The sequence below is a fragment of the Magnolia sinica genome, chromosome 9 (genome assembly GCF_029962835.1).
Source record: "Magnolia sinica isolate HGM2019 chromosome 9, MsV1, whole genome shotgun sequence".
Taxonomy (NCBI): domain Eukaryota; kingdom Viridiplantae; phylum Streptophyta; class Magnoliopsida; order Magnoliales; family Magnoliaceae; genus Magnolia; species Magnolia sinica.
In genome coordinates this window covers 47648250-47661441 of record NC_080581.1, presented here as the reverse complement: position 1 = coordinate 47661441, position 13192 = coordinate 47648250, and the positions used below count along the sequence as shown (strand labels likewise).

General features: G+C 39.2%; 1 long non-coding RNA gene across 2 annotated transcripts; it reads right to left on the bottom strand.

The window, feature by feature from the left end:
* Positions 1–1903: 1903 nt before the first annotated feature.
* LOC131256288 (uncharacterized) lies at positions 1904–2929 on the bottom strand. Of its 2 annotated transcripts, XR_009176725.1 has the most exons (4): positions 2848–2929; positions 2673–2765; positions 2119–2590; positions 1904–2004 (listed from the first exon to the last, which is right to left on the bottom strand). It is a non-coding gene; the product is annotated as an uncharacterized LOC131256288 (long non-coding RNA). The 2 variants fall into 2 exon arrangements; XR_009176724.1 differs by having other exon boundaries at positions 2673–2923.
* Between the last annotated feature and the right edge of the window lie 10263 nt (positions 2930–13192).

Sequence of the window (13192 nt, the reverse complement as noted above, 5' to 3'; positions counted from 1 at the left end):
GAGTTTGTGACTCTGATAGGTAAGAAATGAGCCGACTTCATCAATCGGTCGACGATCGCCCAAATAGAGTCATATCCCTTCCTCGTTCTTAGCAACCCAGAAATAAAGTCCATAGAGATGAAGTCCCACTTCCATTCTACTATGGGCATGGGCTGAAGCAACCCAGGAGGTCGGCGATGCCCTGCCTTGACCTGCTGGCACGTGAGACAACGAGAGACAAACTCAGCAATATAGACCTTCATATTGTCCCACCAATAAGATCTCCTCATATCCTGATACATCTTCGTGCTACCTGATGCATCACAAGCTTAGAACTATGGGCTAACTCGAGAACCTCCCGTCTCAAGTCAGGGATGTCAGGAACACATAACCGGTCACGAAATCGTAGGCCCCCATCAGAACTAACACTCCAGTCGGAGTTCTCATCTATACCAACCCGCTTTCTCATCTTCACCAAAAGCTCATCATCTGCCTGAGCTGCAACGATCTTCTCGTCGATAAGGGGTTGTACACGCACACTACAAAAAATACCACTTTTAGCGACGACAATTTTCGTCGCTAAAAGTCAGATTTTCGTAGCTAAAAACATTTAGCGACGAAAATTTTCGTCGCTAACTTCGTCGCTAAAAGACCGACGTGCATACAATTTAACGGCGAAAAAATGAAATCGTCGCTAAAGCAAGACTTTTAGCGACAAAAATTTTTGTCGCTAAAAAAAACTGTACAAGACTTTTAGCAGCGACAATTTTCGCTGCTAAAAATTCGTTACTTTTAGCGATGAAATTTTTCGTCGCCAAAAAAACTATACAAGACTTTTTAGCAGCTAAAATTTTCACTGCTAAAAGTATTATTCAGTTTTTAGCGATAAATATTTTCGTTGCAAAAAACATCTAAAGACTTTTTGGCAGCAAAAATTTTCGCTGCTAAAAATTCATTACTTTTAGCGACGCAAATATCCGTCGCAAAAAAAAAAAACTGTGCAAGACTTTTAGCAGCGAAACCATTCGCTGCCAAAAATAGTTCAGTTTTTAGCGACGACTATTTTCGTCGCAAAAAAAACTATACAAGCCTTTTAGCAGCGAAAATTTTTGCTGCTAAAAATTCGTTCCTTTCTAGCGACAATAATTGTCATTGTAAAAAAAACTGTACAAGACTTTTAGTAGCGAAAATTTTCGCTGCTAAAAGTATTTCCATTTTTAACGACGAATATTTTCGTCGCAAAAAAACTCTACAAGACTTTTAGCAGCGAAAATTTTCGCTGCTAAAAGTATTTCCATTTTTAACGACGAATATTTTCGTCGCAAAAAAACTCTACAAGACTTTTAGCAGCGAAAATTTTCGCTGCTAAAAATTCATTCCTTTCTAGCAACGATAATTTTCGTTGTAAAAAAAATTGTACAAGACTTTTAGCAGCGAAAATTTTCGCTGCTAAAAGTATTTCCATTTTTAACGACGAATAGTTTCGTCGCAAAAAAAATATACAAGACTTTTAGCAGCGAAAAGTTTCGCTGCTAAAAAATTCGTTTCGCCTTTAGCAACGAAAATTTTTGTTGCTAAAAAACTTTACAAGCCTTTTTAGCAGCGAAGATTTTCACTGCTAAAAATTACAATACTTTTAGCTACGAAAATTTTCGTTGCTAAAAGTCTTTTTTTTAATATACCTCTTAAAATTGCGCTCAAAATTCCTGATATACACATGTTAACAATATATTTCATCATATTCATCCTGATATACACCTATTATATATATATTTCATCATATTCACATTCACATCCATCTAATTAAATTAATCCAAACCCAAACATAAATTACATTCATCCAAACACAAACAATCTAATCCGCACCACATTCATTCAAAACTTAACACAATAAACAAATATATAAAAAAATCACACAGATGAAGGCGGAGGCGCTAGGGCATCGGTGGATAAGCGTGCAGCGATAACCTGAAACATCTCCATCATCCGTCGCTCATGCTCCACCCGCATCTCCTCCATCCTCCTCTCTTGCTCCTCCCTCTGCCTTGCCAGCTGATCGTCCATCCTCCTCTCCTGCTCCTCCCTCTGCCTCGCCAACTCCTCCTCCATCCTCCTCTCCTGCTCCTCCCTTTGCCTCACCTGCTCCTCCCTCTGTCTGTCTAGCTGATCTTTGATGTCATCGACGACGACCCGTAGCTGCTGAACCTCTCTCTCTACAGTATCAGCTCGGCGTACGGCGCTGTCGCCAACGACGATGGATCGGCTGGAGGCAGCTCTAGCAGGTGCCATGAGCTTGGCACCATGGCCAAACCCACGCACATATCCAGAACGGGTGCCAAGCACCTGACTCAGGATCTCTGGCTCACTCCACTGAGTGCCATCGGGAGTGGGCTGACTGCGTAAGGTGTTCATCTCCTCTTGTAATGAAAACATATGAATTTTCATAATAAATGACATTATTATAATTTAATGCAAATAAATTTTACAATGTAAGGATCTTTACCCAAATCTCGCTGGCTCTAGGATGTACCCAAGATCCTATCGTCTGCCGACAGTGAGTCCCTTTGTAGAAGTCTACTGGTCCGAGCTCCTGGCCAGTGACGGAATCTCGCTGCGTAATTGAAAAGACAATAGAATTAATATAAATGCATGGAAAGAATATATAAACGTAGTAATTACCAGTACTTTCTTACCATGTCGTGACGAAGTCGTACAAATGACTTTGAACCAGCTACGTGGTTCACTTCTAACTTTCCTCTATTGTCAGAATTTATTTTGCTCCTCTTCTGAACACGTTATTCATAATACATTGTTATTAATTGAGAATTTAATTATTACGTTAAGATATCATAAATATGTAAATATTACCTGAAAAGAATCAGACGAAAACCTATCGCAGAGTATCCGCCAATCCTCATCGGTCACGTGCAGCGGTGCGGACTGTACGGCCTCCTCGTGGCTGATGAAGTATGTTGCGTGATTCTGTTACGCTCCGGTTTAAGGAGGACATGATCAGAAATTAACTCAACTGCAAATGTGGATTATAAACAAATCAATAAAAAGAATTAATCATGACTTGTAATTTTCACGTATACATGGAATACATAAATTATTCGAATTGAAAAATGACATGTAAATGATGTGTACATTTAATAATCGTCGTCTGTATCACTATCGCTTAGAGCTATTTCTTCACCATTACTATCACTGATCAGTATTTCATCCTCATTGTCTGTAACGTCGTCATCAATGAAACCGCTATCATCTGTAACAATATCACGTATTATTGAGGCATCAACATGATCAGGTGGCACATCATCTCTATCTAATTGCACCACATCAATATCAACACTTGAATCAGTCCATGTATCCCTAGATGGCATGTCTTCTTGATATGCTTCTTCAACCATAAACGTGTCATTTCTCCTGTCCTCACTATCTTCAACTTCTGGTATGGGAACGTCAAATACGTTCCTGGGCTGCCAAGAGCCGCCTAACTTGGTATCAGCGAGATAAAATACTTGTTCGGCTTGGCTGGCAAGGACAAATGGGTCGTCCTTAAACCACTTCCGAGATAAATTTATGCTCGTAAAGTAGTTGTCAGTCTGTATTCCCAACTTCTTATTTCCAATGTCCCACTAATCACATCTAAATAAGTACACCCACTTTCTCATACAATAACTCAGCTCAATAATATCTGTCAAAATGCCATAAAAGTCAATTTCATCCTCATGTGTTCCCTTCACAACCACCCCACTATTTTGTGTGGTCCTGTACTTTTCACGTTCTTCGGTGTGGAATCGAATCCCGTTTACAATACAACCTGTATATCTAGATACACGTCTATCAGGGCCACATGCCAGTGAGTATAATGCATCAGACGCATCCGCAGAGTTGCTTGTGCGCAACGTCTTCATCTATTATCATGTACAGAATATAATTGTTTAGGGATTTTCATAAGTTGAAATAATGTGCAATACAACGAAAATGTTAAGTGTGGTGAGATACAATGTGAAATCTTACACGGTTGGCGAACCATTCTGGAAAATGATTCTGATGCATTCGATCATAATTTGTGAGAAATTTGGACTTCATCTCGTCTATATGTTCGCTACACATAAATGGCATGTCATCAGCAAGGAACATTAAGATCATCGTATGTAGAGAAAATAATAATCGAGGGAAGACTTACTCCAAGTACGACTCTATTTCTTCACAATTATGCAACACATACCACCGCGCCTTTGCTAGATCCCCAAGGTCCATATCCTGAAACGTCGGGGATCCTAAAGGACGAACGTTATGTGCAAATACAGATATGGGTCCTTGTTCATGCTCCTGCCCTTCATCGGCATTCCGATCTTCTCGGTTGAATCTAGTCTCTATGCCACGAAGATACATGGAGCAAAATGTAAAGCACTCATTATCAATGTACGCTTCAGCTATCGACCCCTCCAGTCGTACCTTATTCCTCACAAATCGTTTCAGTGTGTGAAGGTATCTATACACAAAACCACTATGTTATATGTATGAAAACATAGATATATGTAGTTTATGGAATGAATAAAAAATTTAACATATTGGTACCACCTTTCGATTGGATACATCCAATGATATTGTACTGGGCCTGCAAGCTTCGCCTCGTGCGGTAAGTGAATCGCTAGGTGTACCATGACATCCAAAAATGCCGATGGAAATATTCTTTTAAGTTTGCAAAGGATTACGGCAATGTCCCTCTCCAGTCGTTTAATAACATCTACATTCAACGATCTCGAACACAAATCCTTAAAGAATATCCCCAACTCAATCAGTACCGCACTGATATCCTTGCTCAAGAATCCACGAATCGCAACCGGCAGTAGGCGTTGCAAAAGGACATGACAATCATGACTTTTCATTCCTGTAACCTTACAGTCCGTAACGTTTACGCGCCGAGATATATTTGACGCATACCCATCGGGAAACTTCACCGATCTCAACCATTTACATAAACGCTTTCTCTCTAGTTTTGTCAACGTGTAGCAGGCTGCTGGTATAGTATACGAATTTTCATGTGGTTGCAAGTGCAACTCTTTCCTTAAACCCATTTCTTGTAGATCCAAGCGAGTCTTAAAACTGTCTTTTGTTTTATTCTCTATGTTCATCAATGTTCCAAAGACATTGTCACATATATTTTTCTCAATATGCATGACATCCAAGTTGTGTCGCAATTTCAGATCACTCCAATAGGGCAACTCAAAAAAGATGCTCTTCTTTCTCCAGTTATAGTCCAATACTGTACGTTTCCTCTTCTTTAAGTGCGATGTCTTACCAAATCTAACCTCTCCAATGTTACTCAGTTGTTGTATCACGTCTTCTCCAGATAGCTCTTTTGGGAGGTGGCCTATGATCTTGTTTGCCATCAAAGATCATCGTCTTCCTACGCCAACTATGATCGCTCGGAAGGAAGCGACGATGGCCCATATAACATGTTTTCCTACCATGCTTCAATGACAATGAACAGGTCTCAATACCACATGTAGGACAAGCCAACTTGCCCTTCGTGCACCACCCAGACAAATTTCCATATGCGGGAAAGTCATTTATTGTCCACAAGACCGCTGCATGCAATCGAAATGTCTGTCCTACAAATGTATCATACGTTTGTACACCTTGACTCCACAATTCGTTTAACTCGTCTACTAACAGTCGTAAATACACATCAATGTCATTCTCAGGTGACCTCGGTCAAGGAATAAGCAATGACATCATGAAAAACGACTCCTTCATACACAACCAAGGAGGTAAATTGTAGGGCATAAGTACCACTGGACACATACTGTACGAGCTACTCATATTACCAAATGGATTAAAACCATCACTTACAAGGCCTAGTCGAACATTGCGAGAATCTTCCGCAAAACAGCCATGTTGCTTGTCAAAATTTTACCAGGCTTCAGCGTCCGCAGGGTGCCTTAGTGTACTATCATCATGAACGCGCTTCTCCTTATGCCACCTCATATCTTCAGCCGTCTTACGAGATATAAACAATCTTTGTAATCTGGGTTTCAATGGGAAGTACCTTAACACCTTTCGCGGGATTTTCTTACCCTTGGCTCTGTCATTCTTCCACCTAGAGTCTCCACATTCTTGACACTCTTCAGCCTTATCATGCTTTTTCCAATATAATAAACAATCATTTATACATGCATGTATGAGTTGATAACCAAGGCCCAAGTCTCGCATCAATGTTTTTGCCTTGTAATGAGACTTTGGCAATGTCTCACCGTCCGATAACGCTTCTTTCAACAACTCAAGCAATATGTCAAATGATTTGTTACTCCAATGATTTATTGTCTTCAAATGAAGTAACTTTGTAAGAAAATTCAACTTGGAGAAGTTCTAACACCCCGGATAAAGTGGACATTCTGCCTCCCTCAACAACCTACTAAACTTTTCTGATTCGACATCACCCATTGGAGGAATATCTTGGTTACTGCTTGTCATTGCAAAATTAGTATCCGCAGCTGTTCCCCTGAACACATCCCTTATGATATCTTGCATTTCGTCAACGTCTTCATCCTCGTCATCCGGCACAATTTGGTCAGCAAGGACTTTGGAGGGCTCAACTCTATGGGTCATATCTTCACCATGATAGATCCACCAAGTGTAACCCTGGTCAATTCCAACTATGAACAAATTATCCTCTACTTTGTCTAAAGTCTTATATATCATGTTCTTACATTTTCGACATGGACACTTAATCCTATTCCTTGAATCTGCCCGATTTCGCACAAATTCCATGAACTCTTAAACCTCTTGCTTATACTCTGGGCTAAACCTGTTCTTAGCTCGCATCCAACTCTTATCCATGTCTACAATGAAATGACTAAAGTCAGCTTAGGGAAATAGCTTTAAGATTAGGCTAGGTTATAGGTTTAGGTTATATGTTTAGTTTTAGGGAATAGAGACTAGGTATAAGTTTAGGTTTAAGTTTAGGGAATTGGAGTTGAGATTAGGATTAGGTGTAGGTTTAGGTTTAGGGATTTGAGTTTAGGTTATAGGTTATAGGTTTAGGTTTAGGTTTAGTATTTGAGAATACATTAAGGTTTAGGTTTAGGTTTAGGGATTTGAGAATAGGTTTAGGTTATCGGTTTAGGTTTAGGTTTAGGGATTTGAGAATAGGTATAGGTTTAGGTTTAGGTTAAGGTTATATGTTAAGCTTAAGGTTATAGGTATAGGTTTAGGTTATAGTTATAGGTTATGGGATTTGAGAATAGGTTTAGGTTATAGTTATAGGTTATAGCTTTAGGGAATTGGTTATAGTTATAGGTTTAGGTTTAGGAAATTGGGTTCGGGTTTGGGACCGGGTTTAGGTTTGGGTTTTGAAGTTTAGGTTTAGGTTTAGGCTAGGGAGTTGAGATTAGGATTAAGTGTAAGTTTAGGTTTAGGCATTTGAGAATACATAAAGGTTTAGGTTATAGGTTTTGGGATTTGAGAATAGGTTTAGGTTATGGGTTTAGGTTTAGGTTATAGTTATAGGTTTAGGGAAATGAGAATAGGTCAAGGTTTTGGTTTAGGAAATTGGGTTCGGGTTCGGGACCGGGTTTAGGTTTGGGTTTTCAAGTTTAGGTTTAGGTTTAGGCTAGGGAGTTGAGATTAGGATTAGGTGTAGGTTTAGGTTTAGGGATTTGAGAATAAGTATAGGTTATAGGTTTAGGTTTAGGTTTAGGCATTTGAGAATAGGTTTGGGTTATAGTTATAGGTTAAGGTTATAGGTTTAGGTTTTGGTTAAGTTTATAGGTTTAGGTTTAGGTTAGGTTATAGGTTATAGGTTTAGGTTTAGGTTATAGTTATAGGTTTTGGGATTGGAGAATAGGTTTAGGTTTAGGTTTTGGGATTTGAGAATAGGTTTAGGTTTAGGTTAAGGTTATATGTTAGGCTTATTATAGGTTTAGGTTTAGGTTATAGTTATAGGTTTAGGTTAGGTTATAGGTTATAGCTTTAGGGAAATGAGAATAGGTCAAGGTTTAGGTTTAGGAAATCGGGTTCGGGTTTGGGACCGGGTTTAGGTTTGGGTTTTCAAGTTTAGGTTTAGGTTTAGGCTAGGGAGTTGAGATTAGGATTAGGTGTAGGTTTAGGTTTAGGGATTTGAGAATAGGTATAGGTTATAGGTTTAGGTTTAGGTTTAGGGATTTGAGAATAGGTTTGGGTTATAGTTATAGGTTTAGGTTAGGTTATAGGTTATAGCTTTAGGGAATTGAGAATAGGTCAAGGTTTAGGTTTAGGTTCGGGTTCGAGACCGGGTTTAGGTTTAGGTTTTCAAGTTTAGGTTTAGGTTTAGGCTAGGGAGTTGAGATTAGGATTAAGTGTAGGTTTAGGTTTAGGCATTTGAGAATACATTAAGGTTTAGGTTATAGGTTTTGGGATTTGAGAATAGGTATAGGTTATAGGTTTTGGTTTAGGTTTAGGGATTTGAGAATAGGTTTGGGTTATAGTTATAGGTTAAGGTTATAGGGTTAGGTTTAGGTTTAGTTTATAGGTTTAGGTTTAGGTTAGGTTATAGGTTATAGGTTTAGGTTTAGGTTATAGTTATAGGTTTTGGGATTTGAGAATAGGTTTAAGTTATAGGTTTAGGTTTAGGTTTCAGGATTTGAGAATAGGTTTAGGTTTAGGTTAAGGTTATATGTTAGGCTTAAGGTTATAGGTTTAGGTTTAGGTTATAGTTATAAGTTTAGGTTAGGTTATAGGTTATAGCTTTAGGGAAATGAGAATAGGTCAAGGTTTATGTTTAGGAAATCGGGTTCGGGTTCGGGACCGGGTTTAGGTTTGGGTTTTCAAGTTTAGGTTTGGGTTTAGGCTAGGGAGTTGAGATTAGGATTAGGTGTAGGTTTAGGTTTAGGGATTTGAGAATACGTTAAGGTTTAGGTTTAGGTTTAGGGATTTGAGAATAGGTTTAGGTTGTGGTCCCTGCAAAAACAGATATAAACACGGCCGTCTCCAATTTACCAGGCCCTTCCAATGCTGTCCATAGGAAATGGACAGCTTCATCATAGTCATAACAGCGGTTCCCATCTTCCAGGGACCCCCGCTCAAGATCCGGATAGCTCCGACGCACATCCAGGTCTACTCCATTAATTTCAAGCAAATACAGATATAAACACGGCCGTCTCCAATTTGCCAGGCCCTTCCAATGCTGTCCATAGGAAATGGACAGCTTCATCATAGTCATAATAGCGGTTCCCATCTTCCAGGGACCCCTGCTCAAGATCTGGATAGCTCCGACGTACATCCGGGTCTACTCCATTAATTTCAAGCAAATACAGATATAAACACGGCCGTCTCTAATTTGCCAGGCCCCTCTAATGCTGTCCATAGGAAATGGACAACTTTATCATGGTCATAACAGCAGTTCCCATCTTTCAGGGACCCCCGCTCAACATCCGGATAGCTCCGACGTACATCCGGGTCTACTCCAATTTCGAGATGATACAATTAAATCCTAAATTAGTTACTCATCCAAGGTTGGATAGATTGTAATACTTTCATATTCCCACTTAAACGTCCACGCCAAAAATCCGGTAGCATCTCCCCATGCCTCTCCAGATAAGTTGATCTTACGTTACATTCCGATGCCAAATATCTAAAACAACGTAAAGATATTTGGCATTGGATACAGAACGGAAGAAACATATCTAGAGAGAAGCGAGGAGATGAACCGCGGATCAGGCATGAACATTTAAATAGGTTATATAAAAGCATACTATCCATCTAACATTGAACTATCCAAAATGGGACAATTTGAGCGATTTCTATGCCACCAAAAACACACCATATCTATGCATGGCCCATAGAAATCCTCAAACAAGTAACTAATTATCTAACTTACAAATCTATAAATTACAACATAGGCACCATACACCCATGCTCAAGTGAACCAAGTCGAGCATTATTCACACGTGTTCAAGTGAACCAAGTCAAGCATCATTCGCACATTTTCAAGTGAACCAAGTTGAGCATCATTCACACATGTTCAAGTGAACTAAGTTGAGCATCATTCATAAAATGATCAAGTGGATTGATTTAAGCATCATAAGCAAATGTTCTAGGGGGTTGATCTTAACATCATTACCACACATCCAGGTCGATTTATTTAAGCATCATAAACACTGTGTGGGCCATAAGTTATTTACTGTAAATTTCCAGAAAAAGGAGGGGAACAATGTATAAAACTTTGACAAAATTGACATAACTATAAATCCAAAATCATGGCGGGCTATGACTTGTGTGGGTCACACCACATACAAAAGTTGAGAGGGGTTACCCTCCATCAAAAGATTCTAAATTATTTTTTGGGCCCACAGAGATGTGGTCCACAAATCCAGCCGATCCATTATGTGTGTGCCACTGGGATGAGGGGTCATACCAAGTTTCAGACGCATCCAAATTTCAGGTGGGGCCCACCAAGTGCTTTTATATGTTTTAGGTGTGTCTTCACATGATTTTAGATGGTATGGCCCACCAGAGTTCCGTATACAGCTGATTTTTAGATTATCCCATAATTTAAAGGGGACCCATCAAATGCTAAAAATCAGTGTCTTGAAGTGCTAAAAATCAGCAATGTACAGATCTGAAATAGTCACAAGTTGGCTCAGGCAAAAATTCTAGATAGTGCATTTATCAAGTGGCTAGAAACATGATCCAACAAATGGACAGCATGAAACAAAACAACATGGCATGTCTACATTCAAAGATGATTGGGCCGGCCTCATTTTTTAGGATAAGGCACATGCACGGTGCGCCTCTACAGGAAGTAGTTCCTAATCTACTTGTTGATCAACTGGTCCACACATATATAAAAAAAAAAATTCTTAAAAGGACTACAATCTCAAGAGGTAATTACCTCGAGAAATGGATGCACTGATGTCCAACCTTATCCTTCAACTGACTGAAGGAGTCTATGAGAGCTGCCTTCTTACTGGTCACCTAATAAATAGAAGTGAAAGAACAATAAACATCTTGCTTACAAGAATGTCTAATTTTTTATAAGGTTTATTGACTCCATTAAATTAACCCTAATATGCCCTATTGAGGGGCATTTATTGATCAAGGAAACAAATACATTCCGGGAAGTGGTCTGGCACAGGCCGTTAATTACATTGTGAGGGGCATGAAACTCTAATCCCAATTCCAATTCAAAGCAACCACAATCCCAACTAAGCGAAAATCCAGTTTCAACTAACCTCACTAAGAAAACCAAAACCCAATTCCCAAAATCTCCATAGCTACCAAACACCCAACTGAAAATCCAAAACAACCCAACCAAAAAAACTTAAAAATCCAACATAAGTGCTAAAAAAAACTTAAATCCCATACAAAAATCCACCACACCCACCAAAAACAAACAACAAAATTCACAAACCCCCTCCCCAAATTACTACAAAACCATAGCAAAAAAGAAACCCATGCAAGCCCCCACATTCAAAACCAAAATCCATATCTTGTTGCAAACAAAACAAAGAAACCAATCCCCAAAAAGTCCAACGCAACCCAACAAAATAAAAATAAAAATCAACCACCACCACCCAAAAAACAAATAACCCAATTCACAAAATTTCCCCAAATCACTAAAATTCCCATAAATAAATAACCCAAAAGGAAGCCCAAGCAACCCCACATTCACAGCCTAAAAGCCATATCTTGCAGCAATCAGATCAAAACAAACAAAAAACAGAATCAAACCCAACGAACCATCACAAATTCAACACCAAATCTACACAACCAAATACAGAAAAATCAAAATTTTGTGAGATTGTAACCTAAAATTTTGTGAGGGGCATTTATTGATCAGGGAAACAAATACATTCCAAGGATGAGAAGAATGAAAAGAACGAATGCGGAGATTGCGATCCAGATCTTTTTGCGCTTCCGACTTCTAGATAATTTGATACTGTTCCGACCATTGGCAGAAGTAGAATCCATCAAAAATCATGGAACTTCCCTAAATAAAATTTAAAAATAAAAAATAAAAAAACAGAAACCTCTGATTTCGAGCTTGAACAGGCAAATACAAAGAAACGATATATTAAAATAAAAATTGTATCAGTCTGTAAATTCAAGCTCGAAGCGAAAGAGAAGGGATATCCACTGAGAAAACGTTGTATATCTCTCTAATTGAAAACCTAAGAAACCTCAAGAATCCGTGAATTCAATCTTTGAACCGTAGAGACAAAACACATAGATGGAGAAAACGTGTATAAATCTGCTCGAAAAAAGATCTACAAAAATTTAGAAAAATAGAGGAATTCGATTTATAAATTGAAATTTGAAGGAAAAAAAAAGTATGAAATTAGATAGGGAAATTATCTGATGGAGGAAATCTCATAAAGCCCTAGAAGAAAAACCTCGGAAACCCTAAAAAGCAAGACAGAGATGGAGAGAACTGCGTATATTTTCTGCTCGGAAATGAAATCTGGAGGAGTGGAGAAATGAAATCCAAGGAGGATATTTGCTCAAAAATTAAAAAATTTGGGCTGTTGTATCAGATTTTGGGGGTGAAACCGTGAGAAATTCAAAAGCTAAAGCATGTACGCAACCCAACCAAAAAAATGCGTAAAAAGCTATGCTATAAATCTATTAAATCCACGTGAGAGAGAGAGAGAGATACCTGATGGGTTATCTCGTTGCTGCGGCTGGAGAGAGCCGAAGGCAGCCGCGTGAGAGAGAGAGAGAGAGAGAGAGAGAGAGAGAGAGAGAGAGAGAGATAAAGAGAGAGGGGAGAGGGAGGGGATTAGGGCGACAGAGAGATGGAAGAGGGGTTTGGGTGGGAGAGCGCCTAATTTTGGGGATTTTTTTGGGCGCCTAATTTTAAGCGGGCGCTCCCAATTTTTTGTGTGGGTCTGGTATGGCTCTGTGGGCCCCACCATGATGCGTGTCAAACATCTACCCCATCAGTCAGATGCACCATCCCATAGTGGGACAGGGATTAAAAATTAAATCAATCTATCACTTATGTGGGCCACACCACATACAAAAGTTGAGAGGGGTTACCCTCCATTAAAACATTTATAATTATTTGTGGGCCCACCATGATGTATATGACATATCCGTGTCGGCCATCTACTTTACCATGGAATTTTGAGGCATGAGCCAAAAAATGAGGCAGCTTGAACATCCAAGTGGCCCACACCAAAGTAAACAGTGGCCCAAGAAGTTTTTAACAGTGGGGTGTTCG